Source organism: Lissotriton vulgaris, chromosome 3_1 (genome assembly GCF_964263255.1).
Source record: "Lissotriton vulgaris chromosome 3_1, aLisVul1.2, whole genome shotgun sequence".
Lineage (NCBI taxonomy): Eukaryota > Metazoa > Chordata > Amphibia > Caudata > Salamandridae > Lissotriton > Lissotriton vulgaris.
The window spans coordinates 718538565-718558928 of NC_141689.1; the positions used below are offsets into that span (position 1 = coordinate 718538565).

Below are 20364 nucleotides of genomic sequence, written 5' to 3' on the forward strand. Positions count from 1 at the left end.
AATTTAGGTCGGCCGAACTGGCCTTACCCTGTGGGGTCCCCCTAGGCTCATCCCCAAGTCTGACACTCTTTAACATCTATGTGTCGGACTTAGCAAGAGTTATTAAAACCTACCGGATGAGCCTTACCTCCTGCACTGAAGACACCCAGCTGGTGCTCGCCATCAATAACGATGGAATAGAGGTAGCTGCAAGCTTCCAAGAAGGCATGTTAGCGATCAAAGATTGGATGACAAGCAATTGCCTCAGGCTCAATTCTGAGAAGATGGAGGTGGTCATTTTTGGGAAATTTTCCCCATTATGGTCGTCAGTCTGGTGGCCTCCATCATTAGGAGCTTTATCAAGTCCCGTCCAAACGGTCAGGAACTTGGGTGTCATCTTTGATGAAAAGCTTAATTGTGTCACCCATGCAAACCAAACAATGTCCTCTTCATTCCACAAACTTAGGCTTATCAGAAAAATAGTCCCCTTCCTTCCAGACAGTGCTGGAAAAACTGTGGTGAGCTCATTGGTGCTCTCTTCACTGGACTATTTTAACGGCCTATTTGCCAATGCCCAAGCGGTTCCCAAATTACAAACAATTCAGAATGCGGCAGCAAGACTGCTTTCCAGGACCCCCAAATTTAAATCGATTAGGCAAATAATTAGGAACTACCATTGGCTGACGATCGAAAATCGGATTAAATATAAAACTCTTTGCCTGACTTTCAAAGCGTTTCACAAACAAGGGCCAGAGTTTCTTAAAGAGCAGCTCATTGTCTACCATCCAACTAGACAACTAAGATCTTTGACATGGCTTCAACTAGTGGTACCGCGCACGAGAACTGTCACCTGGGGAGACAGACGTTTCACGGTTACAACAGCCAGACTCTGGAACTCTCGACCGTTAATGATTAGATCAAGTCAATCTCTTCTCCAATTCCGGAAATTGCTAAAGACATGGTTGTTCGACCAGTAATTCGTCTGCTCCTTACTTCTACTGACAGGTTTTTCCATCTTCCTTCCTCTGAGACGTTAACTGAACTCACAGCGCCAAGACGCCCATGGGCATTTGTTTGCGCTCTATAAATTGTAATAATAAATAATAAATAAATACAACAAGCAGTATTAAGCTATCTTTTCTAAGCACAAGTGGTCGGTTGTGAATCACATACCACAAAGGATGTGAGAAGAAAACTACCAGTTATCTGAATTTTTTTTAAACGTTGCACACCTACCATCGTTAAATACCAGCCAGTTAAAAAGCAGGCTTCAAAACTGATGTGCACAGAATGGTGAAACGGCAAAATGAAATGTGCCTCCAGGATAAACTTCAAAAAATGTCATGCCCAATTTGAACCTGACAGCAGAGATATATGGTTGCAGAGTAGTGGCAAAGAGAAATACTCTGATAAAACCAGTTCTGCTGCTCCCCAGCAAGGCCAAATGGTTTCTGGGAGCTGAGAGTGGGGGAGAGAAGCCTCAGATTTTATGCAATGACTCATGCGCCTACTCTTAGTACTCAGAGAGGAAGAGGAAGAGCTGTGCAAGCACTTGGGATTAGTTATGGTATGATAAAGTGATCAAGACCCATTCCTGCAGCACGTGTACCATGATACTGCCAACACCTCTGTAAGCATGAAGAGGAGAATGGCTAATCCATGTAGGAAGCCTGCTAGCACCTGTGTTTTATACGGACACAACTCTTAAACAAGCATTTGCAATGCAATAGGTCTCGAATTTACACGTGTTTGAGCTATTCGCATTGTAAATGAAAAAGCCTTTCATTTATGTTTTGGTTTTTAAAACATAAATAAAAGACATTGTCATTTACAATACCAATAGCTTAAACTAGCGTTAATGCGAGACCTACTACATTACAAATGCTTGTTGTATCATTATTATTATAATTATTATTATTTTTATTATTATTAAAGAGTAACCTTCCACGTATTGGTTTAAACAGCCGCAGACTCAGGATTAAGAAGCTTTTCTGCCGGGCAGCTTAGCGCTCGTGCAGATTTATGTGCATGACGGCCCGTGAAGCGGGCGCCATGCTAAATAAAATAAAAAAGACAATCATACAATAAATATTTAGCGTACACCCATGCTGTTACTACGAAAGCGGGCGTCATGCTGAAAATTAAAGCACGGCCCGGGGGCAGGACGGGGATGAGCGGCTGGGATCGTCGCCATTGTTGTTGTGTCCTGTAGTGGGGAAGTGATCGCCCTAGGGGTATCAATCTGGGACCTACACTCCGGGGCATCTAACCCTGACTAGGCCTAACACGTGGCCCTAGAATAAACTCAGTCGGACACTGGGAATAACTTTGTTGCTCGGTCTGCGCACCTCCGAATCCCTGCGTGCGTGCGAGACCTCTTTTTATTATAGGGAGTCACATGACTAGCGCGCCCCACGCCCGGGGCGTCAGGGGCGGGCCTCCGGGAACATAACATTCCTCCTAAAATAAGGAAAAACCAAAACACAGCAAAACTGTCCTGTAGTGGGGAAGTGATCGCCCTAGGGGTATCAATCTGGGACCTAATAATACTGTGTTTTATAGAGCGCGAACAGCTACCTCGCGAGGAGGTGTCCCGGCGCTAAAAGTACCACAGAGGTCCAGGGGCAGAGTGGGAGACCTAGCGAGGCTGGGAAAAGAGCCAAGTCTTTAGCAACTTCTTAAAGCACGGTTCAGATGGAGCCTGCTGGATTGCTTGAGGTAGGGAGTTCCACAGAGCAGAAACGTTTGCTGAAAAGGTACGACCACCAAGGCGTGCCTTTTTAGCTCGTGGGACAACCAGTAGAATACGGTCGTTTGACCGTAATGCACGGCTTTGGGAATACCTTGGAAGGCGTTTTTTAAGGTAGAGTGGGCAGGAGCCATGCAAAGATCTAAACGCAAGCGTCAGGGCTTTGAATTTTATCCGGTTGGCCACAGGGAGCCAATGCAGGGTTCGAAGGTGCGGAGAGACTGACTGTTTGAAAGGAATTCGCAGTAGCAGCCTCGCAGCCGCATTTTGAACTACCTGCAGTTTATGGGTTAGGAATTTTGGGAGGCCCAGGTATAGACCACTGGCGTAGTCCAGCCGAGAGGTGACAGTTGCATGGACTACCATTTTCCTGCAGCTCTCGGGTAGAAGTTTAAGAAATTTTCGGAGGTTTCTTAATTTACTTAGGCAGCAGCCGGCCACTTGTTGGATATGGGAAGAGAAAGACATCTTATCATCCCATCTCACTCCAAGGTTTTTTGCCGAATGACTGGGCAGGGGTGAGGGGCCCATTTCCACCGGCCACCATAGCTCTGGGGCGGGGACAGGACCTTTACCGAAGAAGATGACTTCGGTTTTATTGGCGTTTAGTTTTAGTTTGTTGGTATTCATCCAGTGTGCGATGTCCTGGAGACAGCCTTTAAAGTTTGCGAAGGATTCCTGTGTCATTTCAGAGTAAGGAAATACCAACTGGGTGTCGTCGGCATAGGAAATTGCCTTAACACCCCAGTTGGCAATTAGCGTAAAGAGGGGGGCCAGGTAGATATTGAATAAGAGAGGGCTGAGGGCCGAGCCCTGCGGGACTCCACAGTTGAGGGTTTTAGGTGTGGAAGAGATCGTCCCGAGTGCCACCTTCTGCGTTCTCTGAGATAGATAGGAGTTAATCCACCTCAGCGCGTGGTCTTGAATGCCTATCTCTGCCAGTCGGCTGAGTAATCTGGCGTGGTCCACCGTTTCAAAGGCGGCCGACAGATCCAGGAGTACCAGCATAGCTGAACTTCCTGCATCCATCGACCACCTAACTGACTCGGCTACCTCTAGGAGCGCTGTTTCTGTACTGAAACCGGGCCGAAAGCCAGATTGAGTTTCATGGAGAATGTTGCTATTTTCCACAAATTTACTCAATTGGCGTTGTATCACTTTTTCCAGCATTTTTCCCGGTGCGGCTAGAAGGGATATTGGGCGGAGGTTCGTCAGATCATCTGGGTCCCCATTTGGTTTTTTCTTTAGGGGGAGGAGCGTGGCATGCTTCCAGACGTTAGGGAAAATTCCTGATGTAATGGAAGAGTTCCAGATACTTTGGAGTGTGGGCGCTACAGAGTCCGCTATGGTGCTCCATAGTTTAGCCGGACAGGGGTCATCAGGGGAACCGGATTTACAGCGGTTGAGCTCTTGCCTCACCTCGTTCAGAGGGATATACGCGAACTGGGTGAGGGTTTCTTCTGTCTCGCCATTGTACGCTGTGTCCTGTTTCACAGTATTTATTACTGGACCAAAGGAGTCATATACTTTCTTGATTTTATGATCGAAGTATTCGATACACTCCGGGGCATCTAACCCTGACTAGTCCTAACACGTGGCCCTAGAATAAACTCAGTCGGACACTGGGAATAACTTTGTTGCTCGGTCTGCGCACCTCCGAATGCCTGCGTGCGCGCGAGACCTCTTTTTATTATAGGGAGTCACATGACTAGCGTGCCCCACGCCCGGGGCGTCAGGGGCGGGCCTCCGGGAACATAACATTTGTTAAGAGGGCTGTAACTGATTTCGGCAAGCCGAGCAAATGCGCACACAAGAGAACATAAAGCGTGTCTTAAAACCACAGCACTTTAAAAAACACAAGACAACATACAGAGCAGCCGCACTACTTAAACAAAACAAGAGGTTACAGGTTTAGGAGAGAGCATGTCGTGGGTGCAATAGGAGCAAAGGTCATGAAGGAAATAGTTCTTAAAGACATTAAACAAAACATACCAAGTAACCACACACTTATGAGCGCCAGTCATCATGGGAGGTTACAAAAAGAGTGAAGGCGGTACTAAGGAGTGACTATTAACCAATCAAAAGCCACAGTTTAAAACTGACAATGACACAAGCCAATGAAAAATATGGGGGTGGGGGGGGGATGGGTGGCGCTTTAAAGCCATCCTCCAATACTGGGTTTCTCGCAGTAGCACATGCGTTGCCCAGGCTCGACCTAAAACAGAAAGGTTTGGTGTCTTTAAAGGGACATTAATGGAAACACCTAGAAAACGCAAGGCTTGTTGTTTAATGTAAATTACTATGCTTTCTTTATGAGGTCGTATGGTGGCTTGCAATTATCTAAATACATATTTATGTTCGATTCCACAGAAGGTCAAAAGATTTGTCAGACAGATGTTCAAAAATTCCCATAGCTTCTGAGATTCTTAAGATGCAGCACGGTTACCATAAACTCAATACCACAGATGTACAGATTAATACATGTGATGCAAATATATTTTTCAAACTCCGTGTTCTTTGCATTTTAAAATATACAAATAAAGCTGTTGACAAAAGTTCACATCAGTTTATATATGGCTATGGACCTGGCATCCCCTTTGACTAGTTATCTGTCTCATATTATGCAGAGTTGAACACTTAACAGATGTGTAACTCCAATGGAAAGTGATTTTAGTACTCACGGGGTAATAAATACTGCAGCAGGAGTTTTGCGGATTCACAATGGCCCTCGGTGCTATTCACACCTGAGTATATTGTGTGGTGCTATATTGTCAGCCAAATAGGGGTTTTATCTCTTATTCTGGAATCAGATACTGGTGAGTGCCAGGATCCCATGGAAGGGATGGTGAAGAAAGGGAGCAAGAGCTCGAACTGAGGAGCTGAAGCCAGAGGTAGTCAAGTGCAGATCAGGATGGGTGAAGTCAGAATGCAAGAGCACTGCTGAAGTAACCTGGAAGGAAAGCTTTCTATTGTTTAGCTCCCAGGGTATCTTATATTTTGTAAGAGTGGCCTTGGACTACATCTGAGAAAGGCCAGAGGTTTTTTCTGGAATGATGGAGGGGTTTCCAGTAAACCAAAGTTCCTCCATAATTAGCAAAACTGCGGATAAAAGGAGGACCACAAGCTGGCTAGTAATTTGGGTAAACTACAAACATTCACAAGAGTGTGCAGCACTGAAAATTCAAAGTCTTCGGAACAAAATCCTGAAATAACTGTGTGGAAAATGCCAGGTGTTACATAAAGATGTTGTTGTATTAAATGTAAGGATACAATAATTCTGTGGTTGTCCAAATCTTTTTTATTGCATTGTTTTTAATCTGCAACCTTTTTGCCAGCAGGAATTTTAACCCTAATACTTATAACAGTAAATATAAAATTGCATGTCCCACAATCAAAAGTTCTATTAGCAACTTCACTAGTGGCTTGGGTAACTTGGCAAATACCACAAGCAGTGCTTAATTTGAGCAGCTGCTTTCCAGTGCTTGGAACCAGCATTTAATTGTCTGCCACATGGCGGCACTGTCTGTCTAATTTTGAAATGAGCTCAATAACAGTTGTTTAATAATTCAATATATGTTGAAAATGACTAATACCTGTTGCCTAAGCCATTTTAATATCTTGGAGGGCTGGAATTGTCACACTATTAAGAGTGTGAGGAATGGTAGTGTTTTGTTGCGGTCAGTGGCAGCCCTGGCAGGGGCAATGTGTAGTGCAAGCTTCAGTGCCTTCTGACAAGGCCCCAGGCTTTTTTTTTTATTTTTGATTAATTAAGCACTGCACAAATAGATGGAAATTACATTTCCTCAGTCTGACCCTTTGACTTATGCTTTGCTGCTTTAAGGGTTTCTCTGCTGTTTTTTGTGTTCCACATTCCGAATAGAAAAGCCAAAAAAGTGTGCTTTAAGTCACAGAAGTATTTTAGTTTAGCATACCCCTTTGAAACATTTACTAGCCAGAGTTTTACATTTCACACACTTTACATTTCGCTCTTTCAACGCAGTGCATTATTGCAGTGGAACAGACAAAAGAGAAGCGGCTCACTGAACCTTGTTGTTATCAGGCAATGCACAGTCTGAGTAGAATCGCTTCAATGGATTTCTTTTCTAACCGCAGCAAAGAGATGAAAACAGTAAATGCTGTAGAAAGAATACACCTAACGAGCAAAACTCCATTACTGGACCGTGGCGCTGGCAGCCAGGGCCGCAGCCATCAATAGAACAGCAGGTGTGCTGGCATGGAGGCACAGGGGTTTGCAGGGCCTACTGCACCTCAAACACTACTGCCTTTTTAATACCAAATCAGGGGAGTATGCCCATTTTCCAGATTCTATTGGGTACAAGGGCACCCTTGCTGTGCCACTTCGGGCAGCCCAAACACATTCAAATGGCCAACACTTTCCATTCTTGCATCAGATGTTCTTGCATGATGTTCAGTGGGCCTTAATACAACAAAGCCAATTCACTGCACTGCACTCATATTAGGAAACCTAATAAATGCATGCAGGGTCTGCCTCGTGTGTGTCTAATGCATCACTACCTTGTTAGGTAACTTTTCTTTTTTAATTCTTTGCCTAATTTAGTTTTCAAGCAAATTTTTGTTATTGATCAAAAGATATGACTTTAACCATGGGCTGACTATCAGGTAATTTCATAATACATAATTGTAGCACGATGTTCCCAAGTTCTAAGCTGGCAAATCCTTCCCATCGGTCAAGGAAATGCAAATCGTGTCCTAATCGACCATACAACTGAGAAGGAAGGGAGAAATCCGCGCTCAGGATGCGCTGGTATTCAGAAAGTGCGGAATGCATGCCAATGGACCGAAAAGGGGCTGGTCCCATCTGGGAAAGCAAGCTGCCCTCGAGTCCGCTGAAGGGCCGTGTGACGGGGGACATCTCCACCGAGACTAATCTGGTATCAATGAGCGCTTTCTGCCTGACCTCGACAAGCTCACTTTAAGCCCCCGCAACACCCCGCCGAGCTTCTCAGGAGGTCTCATCCCGCTCCCCAGGCCCCAGATAATCAGACATGGCTGGGTTAGCAGCGTCCTGCGGGCTGCCCTGAGCAGGAGATTGCTGCTCAGCAATCCACCGCGGATTTGCAAAGCTTCACTACATCAAACATTCATGCTTCCAAGCTGGGAGCGAGGCACTGCGCGAGAGGATAACAGCCCAGGCTGCCCTCAACCTGAACTGCCCATAATTAGGAAACGAGGCCACCCCGAAGATGGCGCGCAAGGGCCGCCTCGTTCGTCCACTCTCGCGGGATTTACACTGCTCTCAGACCGCACTGTTTTGGGTTTTCGCATATTTGTGGTAGAGGAAAAGCAGTCTATTGGCCTTTTAGAGTTGTAACTGATGTAGAAGGTTTATGTGTAAGATAACGAAGTATGGCGTGCCTGTTCATTACAAAGCCAAGGCGCACCGTCAGCAGACAGAATAAATTATTCAAAATCTTAGTCCAAAGGCTGTTGTCGTATCTCCACTAAAGAGGAAAAGTCCCAGCATACGCTAAAGCCGTAATACTTTAAATTCAGCAACGATTACCAAGGCAGTCAACTACACGCATTATATTATACCTTATTATAGCAGCATTTTATTATCAGTCCCATTAATCTGCGCTCGCAAAAACCACGCTGCAGTAAATGTCACTTTCAATTTCCCGTCCTGCGGGGCAGAGTTAAAGATGCGGTGATGGCAAAACCGTATAAGAACAATTTCTCACACACCAACCCTTCGGCTGGCTCAGAGTTGCACTCCACGAAGTCCGGAGTCAATGCATTTGCCAACTTGTCACCGCAGATAGGTCTTTACAACAAATTAAGTTATTAATCCAAGCTTTAAAACTAGTCCACCAGTCAGCAGCTTTACAAAATCCATCGTGCTGTCAGGTTTAGCGTGGGCCTAAAGGACTTCATGCAGTGAGAGTCTAGACCACCCAAAGGCTGGTATGTGAGAGATGCCTTATTATGATCTGCAACAGGTGTAACAAAATCATGACTTCTGAATGCGTCTACCTGCCAAGTAGTGTTGGCGTAAGAGTGACAGAATGCTACAATAGTGGGACATGATTTCAAATATTCGGCCTCTATAACAGAGTAAGTATGCCAGGGGCTACCGACCATGACACAATGACTGCCCTAACAAGCATGGCGCATCCATCCCTTTTAAAGGACGCAGAAGATGGCCTCATGGGGGTGAGGGCCTAGGCACCGGCCAGGGGTGTGGCTGTACCTGCACTACCACATACATCTTTTCCCACTCTACCACCTACCCGCCACATAAACCTTACACCAGGCCCACCAACATGTAACAAATGGGTGGCTGCGCTCTTTGCATAACTGTGGAGAAGCCGCATTTGTCGTATAAACATCCAAGGCAAGGCGCATGTGGTGCAACACAATTGCAACCACTTTGCAAGCAGTAACTACTCTCACTTTCCCTTGTTGAATGTAAATATTATATTGGAAGCAACAAGGTGAAACATACTCAGACTGTAATAATGCTCCTTGTAGATGGACTGTGGGCGCAGGGTTATTTGTAGCATAAAATATATCCTGACATATTTAAAAGTATTTCAGTCAGTGATTGAACAAGGATTCCTTCTTGCCATGAAAAAAAGTTCTTTAATTAATATTGGAAATCTTTGTTGCACCGCATACACTGTTCTCAATACAGCATTTGTTTTTATAAAAGGCACTGCCGAGCACAGAAAAAGCAAAGATTGGACTTCTCTCGATAATGTCTGGTGTCTTACCAAGCAAGACACTTCAATGATTCTCATGTGATGAAAAATCCAGTAGGGATGTTTGTCAATGGAAAGAGATGCTCCCTGAAGGCGCAAAGTGCGGGCACTGAGTAAATTTAAAACTGAAAGACCATTTCTAAGCTTTGTATTTTGCACAGCGCCGAGCTCTGCTGTGCATCAATTTATGTTAAAATGATACACAAGAGAACATACTGCCACAGCATGTGCTCAATCACGCCACATTATTTGCATTGTCGTGCTGTATAATATACTCAGCCATGCCTCTTAATTTGGACCTCCAATACAGGGTAATTCCAGTGGCCTGGCTATGCCTACATCGTACCACTACTTACTACATTTAAACACACAACACCCGCACCACTTACACCCTCAAATACCTACACCATTTTACATCAACTTACACATACACACCCCTACATCTTATGTTCCCACCCTTCACTCATCCGCGTAAACTGTATTCTACACCATCTAAATCATACAGCACCACGTGCACAAAAACTCATACACTACGCCTCCACCATTCATTCTACACCATTGTCTACTCTGCCACCTACACTATTTTTCATTCTTCTCCATTATTTGCATCCGAAAACAACATCTACAGCCTATGTTAACACATGCACCTATACCACAAAATATATCCTTAGCATCAACTACAACACAATCTACTACAACTAAACAAGCTCCTTGGTGCCTCCACTTCTCCCCAGGCAGCAGCTTATACCTTTATTACTATTTATTCCACCACCATACACCTACAGCCGACAGCACAAACTTGCACAGACACTACCTACACACTCCAACATAGACCACAACTACAACTACAACCTAAACAATATACCATGCCTTTATACTGCACAATCTATATAGCAAATAGCCGACACCCCAAATAAGGATAAATCACCATCTAACTGCCACACACTACACACATTCTATGCCACACACATTACAAAAACAAGCAGCCATTAAGCATTCACATAATGCACATACACCAAGGTATGCATCTACATCACCAGAATGTTTTCTAGTCATTTAAAATACATAGTGAAATCAAAAGGTTTCATTTTTCTATACCTACATTTGCAATTCATTGTTTTCTCCGTTTTCTTGTGTTCTTGGCACTAAGGAACAAACTAACACGTACTTACCTTTGGAAACACTCTTTCTGGTGGATACTCTATAAGTGTTGATTCTTCCATATGCGGTTAGAGTACTACCAGAAACAGTGTTATCAAAGGTAAGTAATATGCTCTGTTAATAGATACTTCTATCTGCAGATTTCTCACCTTTTGAATGGATACCGAAGCAGTACATCTCAAATGATGGAGATTCTGGAGGAGTGGACTTCCACCAAGAAGTCTTGTAGGACCGAGCAGACAAAATGGTCCTCTCTCTACGGCCTTGACTGTTAAGGCTTGGTGAATGTGTGCATGGACGCCCATCAAACAACCTGGCAGATGTCTAACATGAGACATCTCATGCCAATACAGTTGAAACAGTCTTGGCTCCAGTAGAATGAGCCCATAGACCATCAGGGCTAAGTCTTGGCCAAGGCATAGCTTGTCTTCCTGCATGGGTTGATCCAAGTTGACAGAGTTTGCTTCAGTTTCTTTTCTTCCCACAGGCAAAACGCACAAAAAGCTGGTTGTCAATTTGGTACTCCTTAATATGCCCAAAATCAACACAGAGAGCTCTCTTTGGGTCTAGCCAGTGAAGCCTCTTCTCCTCCTTAGGGGGGTGTGGGGGTAGAGAAAATATGGTGGGGAGGGTGATGGACTAATCTACATAGAAGGGTGCTAGAGTAAACACCCTTTGATGGTAGCCCCCCCCCACTATTTGCCTTCACCCTCCTATCTTGATGAATTACTTTTTTTGGCTTCAGGATTCTGTGCACTTGCCCGCTAATCAGTGCTAACATGCTCATGTTCTTTCTTTAAAACATGGTAAAATTGGCCTACACCCACATGGCACCTTTAATTTACTTGTATGTCCCTGGTAAATGATACTTCATGTACCCATGGCATGTGAATTAAATCCTACCAGTGGGCCTGCGGCACTCATTGTGCCACCCACCAAAGTAGCACTTTAAAACATGTCTCCGGCCTACCATTTCAGCCTGTTGTGAAGTTTTAAAACTCCCAATTCGACCAGAAAAATAAACCTTTTGCCAGACCTAAACCATCCTTTTTATTACTTACAAGTCACCACTAAGGTAGCCCCTAACAGCTCTTAAGGCAGGGTGCATGGTATTTATAAAGTAGGACGTGCGTACTTTCGTTTTGCATGACCTGGACGTGAAAAAATCCTAAAGTGGTGTTTCGCTTATCTTATTATACATAATAATTGCTAACTTTGGAATGGGAGCAGGTAGATATATACTGTTTAGACCTAAACTAATTGTAATTTAAACTCCTCTTTAATGGTAAAGTTAAATTTCAAGACACATTTCTGAAAATGCCACTTTTAGAAAGTTCCATTAGTTATAATGGGGTGGCCCTATGACCCTCAGAACCTGGGTTCTAAGTTTGTAAATGCAACAATTGTTCTGTTGGGAAGAAAAAACAATTGCTTTGTTTGTCCTAAAGGCTAATAAACCTCATAGGATATTTTAGGTGTTGTTTTAGAAATACAAATACCTCCTAACTTTGAATGAAGGGAATAACCAAATAAACACACAATTTCTTGGATTCAATCCTGTATATTCATTATTTTATAGACCATTAGTCATATAAATGACACTAATGTGCATATACTAAAGGGGTTGTATTAACAAGATTTAACAAAAGCATACAAATGACGGACACGTGATTTTGTGAATAATAGTGGAAAAGTGACATTAACTGCGATTCACAAATAAACATAAAAACAATTAAGAATCAGTCCAGAATTCACAATACATTAGTTACAACCATATTTCAGTTTTCTTTTGTTGTGGTTGAAACTTGGTACGGACTGATGGACAATACTACGTCGACGTTTCGACCCTATGTTATGGTGCTTGTTTTATCGCAACTGGTTCGAGTCTTCATCAGGACTAAAATTGCAGGTGGACAACCTGTAAGGATAAATGACCTGCGTATATTTATAGGACGAGGGCAGGGGGATATGCCAGCCGACAATGTCCACTCCTGAAGGATCATTCAATTCACAGGGATCTTATGCAATATATGCATGAGATTCATCCACCAGCCGGCGGAGAATCGGGGAATTTCTTGGTAGAGTGCCGCAGAGCAATCACTATTCAGCAGTACGAGGGACGTCTCTCTCCTTCGCGGTTTAAGTCGAAAATACTATTTTCGACTTAAACGGTGGACATTTTAGAAAGTTGTCATTTTGTTCTCCAAACCATTTGTGCCTTCTCCCAGTGTCTTGTGTCACAGGACTACGCTTTTTTTTTAATCTTCAGGACAGTGACAAAATGGGCTTAGGTGTGGCCAGGATGGGCAAACTTGCACTTCGAAGGGCTCTGCCACACATACTCACAGGAATCGTACATCAGGCTTGCCTGCCTGCCTGCCTTTTGTCATCCCCAGACAGTTTAGAGCTTTGACCGGGGAAAGGGTAGAACTATCCCGAACAAGATGTGAGGGTAAGACAAGGAGTCCCCCCACACAAAGGCTATAAATACTGGACCTCTTTCAACATATAACTCCTGGACCTGTGAAAGACTCAGAAGAAGGAATGCTTTTCTGCCCTGCAGCTGGAAGGACTGAGGAAGACTGGACCTGTTCCCTTGAACACAGGACCACCACTGTGATTCTTAGGTCTAGCTGGCCAGTCTCCTATGTGAGCTATAGGACAACAAGCTTCTGGACCTGCCAGGTATCTGCCCAGTTGACCAAACTCAACTGAACCTGCCAGTGCCCAGCTGCTGTCCTCTGCTGGAGTGAGTCCTGATCCCCAAGAGGTGCCCCGCAGGTCCTGGACCTTTGGCTGGCAACAGAGTGTACTCCTCCATGTCCAACTGAGGGTTCCCTAAAAACGAATGCAGCCCTACACAACTTGATTCAGGAACTTCCATCGCAGCACCTTGCAGCTCTTGACCCGTGGCCTCATCAGAAACGACACATTGCGATGCAATTCTAATAGGCAGGACCCCGCATCGCAGCACCTCAAAGCTTCTAATGAGAGGCTTCATCAGAACTGAAGCAGTGCAACGCAACTCGATGCAGGGCCTCACTTCGCAAAACCTCTCAGCCTCGGACTGGCGACCTCATCAGAACTGAAGCAGTGTGATGCAGGACCTCGCATCTCAGCTCCCAGTACAGCCAGGAACACATTCCAGCGGGCCAAACCTATTCCATCGCAGTCGGCCTGAATTTGTGTCTGTCCCAGTCCAGCGCGACCAAATAATCACAATTGACATTTTCTGCTTTTGGGATCTATTTTCCCTTGAAAATTTAAAAATCAATACCTCTGGTTATTTTACTTATTCAAATTTAATACATTTTCTAAATTGGTGTGGCATTTTCCTTGTCTTGTATTTTCATGTTATTACAGTGTGCTGCATAAATACTTTGCACATTGCTTCCAAGTTAAGCCTGACTGCGTTTGAGCCAAGAAACCCGAGGGTAAACAAGGTTAATTGACGTTTTGTGGTTCACCCAGACAATGATTGTGTTTAATATTTGAGTGGAGCATCCAACCCTTTTAACTAATAACTAAATTTCTTAAAAAAGGCAATATGCATTGTGTTATAAAGGAAACATAAGCCCTCAGCACCTCTTTGTCAGGAACGTTGGTAGAAGGTGGTATACAGGGGTTGCAATGTCACTTGTTGCACCTCTTAAGTAGTGTGCAAAGTCAATCGCAATAAGAAACATTGTCTTGCTGGGGAGCAGCAGCAGAGAACAACTCAGCATGGACTCTTAAGAAGTGCATATCACGAAAGACCAAGTTAAGGGCCCACTGAGGCATTATGAAAGGAGTTAGTGAGGACATGTATGCGAGTCCTTTCAGAATGCACATCACAACTGATGAATAAATAAAGTTAATTAGGTAAATACAACAATGCCAAAAGAGACACCATATAACTCTTAGGTGGTCAACAGCAAAGCCTTACTTGGCCAAAGATTGGACAAACAACAAAGCATTGGATAACTTGGCCTGCAGAGGATCAAGCTGATGTTCCTCTCACCAGACCAGAAATATCACCCATTGACCAGGGCCGGCTTTAGGCATGTGCAAGCTGTGCACCTGCACAGGGCCGCCAAACCCCAGGGGCCGCCACCTCAAATATATATCATTACACAGCTGCCTGTTTCCCCAGCACCTACCACTTCTGTTACCGACCCTCGTAACCACCATAAATCCAGCAATCAACAGAATCGCATCTTTTACAGCCAGCATGAAAGTTCCAGTGCATCACACACAAGAATTAGTGTGCGCGTCGTGAGGGTACAACCCCTCTAACACGGTGGAAATCTGTCAAATATGAAGCTGATTAAAATTAGCGAGTAAGAAAAAACAATTCCCAACAGGATTTATGTCAAGACAGTTTCAATAATGTATGCAATGTGCATTACAAGAAAGGAAAACCAAGGAGTCAGTTGATTAAAGGCAGTATTATTCACCAAAGAACAAAAGAAAGGAATGGTCTTTCACATATCAATACAGTTAGCGAGAGCACGACGTTAAAGCTGAATTTCATTTTGTAACTACTTACTTTTTGCGGCAGGGGTGCACAGACAAGCGCATAGAAGGACGCTACTGTCTTTAAATGTGCGTAAACAATAGTGCGGGTCACCGTGTGTGCAGAAAACCGTGTTGATGGCTTTTCACGAGGCCAGGTGCTCTCGGGGCCGGCTCTAGGGCAGTGCGGCTGCACTGGGGCTGACCTGTAGATGGGGGTGTTGTGACCTGGGGGCGCTTTGCTTAGCAATATCTTATGATCGAGAGGGCGGGGCACTTTTGCAGGTGGTTGGGAGAGAATCAGAGGAGGCAGTCGAGACGTGGGGGCGTTAAAAGTGATTGTGGCACCGGGCGCCACCAGCGCAAAAGCAATGTATGTAAAAGGTGGTGTGACCCTGTCCAAGTGTGTGCCACGCCGCTGCAATGCACGAGTGTATTGGAGCTCTCTCGTGTCTGGATAAAGTATGCTCGTGCCCGCCCAGCGGGTACAGATGTGGATGAACAAGGGTACGGGTGTGGGGTAGCGGGACCTACAGACACTCACTGGAGGCTGGTGCTGGAGCTGAGGCTCTCCGTGACCACTATCTCCCCTCGTCGGCGTCTATAAACGGGTCTGAGGTGCGCCAAGCTGATAGTGGCCCAAAAAAGGTTTGTCTATGCGGGTGACTAGCCCAGACACTCATTGCCGGGCTGTGGCTGGCAATCGCCCCAGCACCTACCACATTAGTTAACCCCCGCACCTACCACCTCTCTTCTCTTACTGGACCCACATCTCTTCACATCCATTGCTCGTATCATTTCACTTTTCACAGACATCCCATCTCTGGCAGCTCCTACCATATCACCTCATTTTCAGTACGTGGATCTGTTCGCCTCCAGTATTTACATATCACTTCCTTTTTAGCGCCCACCACATCTCTGTACCCGCTATATCACTTCACTACCGGCACCCGCCCCGGCCAGACCTCCTCTTCCGGGGGCCCCCTACCTAGCTCCCTGCCCAGGGCCGCCATGAGCCTAGAGCCGCCCCTGCATTGACCCAAATAGATAGATGTGATTGAAGATTGTCTAGGCAAAATAAATCACATCCAGTGCCTCAGCATTAAGTCCGAAACTGATCAGCTGCTGCTGCTCAATATCAATGCATGTAGGCATAGGTTATGGAGATTCAGGTGAAGGACCTTGCCCTGTTGCTGAGACAGGAAGAGGTAGATGGATAGGAGGGTAAATGCTCAAGCTCAACAGTTTAGGGTACCACATTCTCCTGGCATCACCGGGAGCTAGTAAGATGATTTGACCCCCTTTTTCCTAACCTTCTTCAGCACTTGAGACAGGAGAGGCATTGGTGGATAGGTGTACAAGAGTTCTGCATCCCACAGCATATGGAGTGCGTCCACTAGAGATTCCCTTGATTGAAACACCAGTGCTCAGTAATCAGGACACTGTCCTCAGAGGTGCCAACCTGGACATATCCCACATAATGAAGATATCCTGAGCCACGTTTGGGTGTAGATATCATTCACAGTCTGCGTGGTGACAACTGCTGACCTGATCTGCCCTTGCGTTGACCAACCCCATCAGATGATTGGCTACCAGGGGGTTTACCTGATGGTCCAGCCATTTCCAAAGGCACACTGCCTTCTGGCCCAAGGTTCAAGACCACAAGTCACCCTGCTTGGTGCCATACCACATGGCCATCATGTTACCTATTAGGATCAGCACAGGCTTCCCCTTGATGGATTATTGGATATAGGCTTCCACAGCCAACCAAATGGCACAACGTTCCAGAGGATTGATGTGGAGCTTACCCTCCATTGGGGTCTAGAGAGACATTTTCTCCACTTCCCTCAGGTGACAGTCCCAACCCAGAGACAATGAGTCTGTCAGTACTGTGAGCTCTGGTAGAGGTAGGGAGAACAGCCTGTTGCATGGCAAATTGATATCCACCTATCATGGCAGAAGGTCACAGACTGTCTCCTTTGAGATACAAATGCTGTCAAACTGGCAGCTCTGGTGTTGTGCCCTCTGAAAGCAGAGGTTCCATTGCAAGGCATACATATACCAGTGGGTCTGAGGGACTAGAGGGATGCATGAGACCAGACGTTGAAGAAGCCTTAGAATCTTCCCAATGGAACCCAGGACTGACCCCCAAAATATTAGGATAATAACTTGAATGTTCTGGATGGAAGGGTTCTATACATGACAACTGTTCCCTGATTTACGCGCAACATCTTTGTATGGCTCAGCTCTTGTTACGGTTCTTTAAACAAGCCCGACCCCATGCTGATACAACAATAAAAGCGGACGATATATAAAACAGGAAATCGATTCATGCTGGTCACCCATAAGCCTAAACATAGAGCTCAAGTGCTTATCACAAGCTATGTTGGCCTCAGCAATACATCAAAATCAAACCTGTGAGTATGTTTGAGCATGTTCAACAGCAATTCTACTCTGAAACCAGAAGTTGGTGAGTTACCATCTTAGTAATGGGATATCTGTAAGGATAGCTCAGTTCGTTAAGCGCTTGCTTCAGAGAGGTGCAGGGCAAGAGTCTAAACCTCAGTAAGCAAGGCCGATTTAACCATCATTCAGAGAGCAGTAAATAACATAGGGTAGGAATACTACCTGTTCTTTATAATGCTTAGGAAGGATAGTATGCAGTTCTACAGCAAAATTATTACCTACAAGCTGTGAAATGTACTTGCCGTTCAGGTATCCTATTCCTATTGTTAAAACTCCTAATTTTATAAAGATCTCCATAATAGGTCGAGCGTGATGCGCATGCAAATGAAAGGCTACATGTATTCTCCTTACAGTTGGTAAGTGTCTCACTTACATTATGCCTTTGTTTACACCAATGATTACTGGCATAACCATTGGCGCTGCTGGCCCATCTGGGATGGCATTTTGCGGACCACATCTACTTGAAAGGCTGAGCGGTGAGGGGGACAGGGTGTAAGCATTCTTAATTTGCTACTTTCAGGCCTTCGGTTTCCGAGCAACTGGCTACTATATTAAGGAAACTTTTTTTCCGTTTCTAAAATACACATTTGCAACAGTAGATCGAGTACAACAATAACAGGTTGGCAAGGTCCAGTGAACGCTTGCTTAAAGTCTCAAGTATGTATCAATACATTTTTTATGGGGGTGTGGGAGGTAGTTAAACGCATACGCACATTCGGGGTAGACTCTTTAGGGCACTACAAGTACCAGAATGCATTGTGTTACACGAAACCCTAGCATGCATATCGTCCTCCTGACGGGGTTGGTCGATTGATAGACCATTGTAATATTAGACTGGCTCAGCAGACTCCGTACTGGAGCAGGGAGGGATGCGTTAACAAGGACCCCCACAACCCACTAAATTAGTTTTTTAAATCCAACAGCACCCCTGCCAAATACGAGAAGTGGCAATAAAATGAGGCATAACTCACTGTTATGCACAGATCAAGATCAATTTAGTAGGTGGACTTTAAGAGTTTTGTTGTTGTGCCCCCGGGTAACATACAAGGTAGAGAGGCGCATGGAGCACCGCAAGGCGCCCGTATACGGACACACACACACACACAGAAAAACGCACACAAACACACCGGCATACTGAAACACGCACACAAACACTTCTGAATACGGACACAGACACGCTCACACGGATGATCAGACGAACACATGCGTACATCAACACGTTCACTCAGGCAATCAAGCAAATCTGTACCACTTCCAAACCAGCATCCATGCGCAATCATATCTACACTCCCACAATCTGACAGACACGCACCGAAAAACACACAGAGAAAAAACACTTGACGCTGGAACCTAGACAAAAGCACATGTGCACAGTCACTGAGAATCACAGTTTCAGAAAGACACACACACACACTCATCTGCACACAGACATCTGTTTGGACACAGACACTCACAACTACCCCAACTCGATTGAGTAAGTGAGTAAAATAGTGAAGGTGCAGGGACACTTCTATGGCGTAGGTTGCACTAGTAAGTTTCCAGGTGCCCACTGTCCAGTGACAGCCGGTGTCACTCCAGGAGACACACAGCAACCCTTCTAATCACAGCTGCCCGGAATGGGCTCCGGCTGACAGCCCTCTGCAGGCATACACTGGGTGCTCGTGCTGCATATCTTTTGTGTGCAAGGAGGGGTTCCGGCTGGCACAGACCTCTGCGCGTGCTCTCTCTCTCTAAGTTTGCCAGGGTGTGTGTGAGAGACACTGAGGGTGGGTCCGCAGGTGCAGACAGGGCTGTGGCACAGAGCGAGGGGAGAAGTTGTGAGCAAGCAAGAGACATTTATAAACTCAGTTACTATGCCTGTTTGCTATGCATTAACACCCCACCCCTACGAAATATGAGAGAATGTCACACACTGCTCACAAATAAATAAATGTACATATTACAGCAAACTGCCCCTTGTCAAAGTTCATGCGCTTCGCATACGTTTTGCATTTTATCACACTTCTATTTATGTATCCGACGTACTCGCTAAGCGCTACATAGTCATAAAACTAATTCAAAGTGCTGCACAAAATATGAACCCAAAGGAAGAATAAAAGATCGGTTACATTTAGTAGTCAAATGGTTTTATGGAACAGAAGAGATTAAGGAGAATGTTTGGAAAAAACAAGGAGTGTTCTTTTCAATATAGGCAGGAGGAGGGAATAAGTCGTGATTTGCACAAGGTCAACCAATGCAGCTTGCAGAGCTGGGACCTGTCCTGCAAAACTACCTTCAAAGAACCAACAAGCTCTTGGCATTGCTGTGGTGGAGGGGGGGGAGAAATGTGAGACACGGCCTGGCGGCCGTGAAAAGTGTAAAGAGAGGGACGTACTCGCAAATCGCTACATAGTCATAAAACTAATTCAAAGCACTGCACAAAATATGAACCCAAAGGAAGAATAAAAGATTGGTTACATTTAGTAGTCAAATGGTTTTATGGAACAGAAGAGAGTAAGGAGAATGTTTGGAAAAAACAAGGAGTGTTCTTTTCAATATAGACAGAAGGAGGGGATAATTCGTGATTTGCACAAGGTCAACCAATGCAGCTTGCGGAGCTGGGACCTGTCCTGCAAAACTACCTATAACGAACCAACAAGCTCTTGGCATTGCTGTGGAGAGGAGAAATGCGAGACACGGCCTTGCGGCCGTGAAAAGTGTGAAGCAGTGGGCGTGGGAGCGGAGCCCTTTGAAGTGAAGCTCTCGGAGGCAGGCGGCTCGGGAGCGAGGGAA

General features: G+C 45.1%; 1 protein-coding gene across 2 annotated transcripts in view; it reads right to left on the bottom strand.

The window, feature by feature from the left end:
- The window catches only part of MCC (MCC regulator of Wnt signaling pathway), a 1280822-nt gene that overhangs the window by 586586 nt on the left and 673872 nt on the right, over positions 1-20364 (bottom strand). The gene's annotated exons all lie outside the window — the stretch shown is intronic.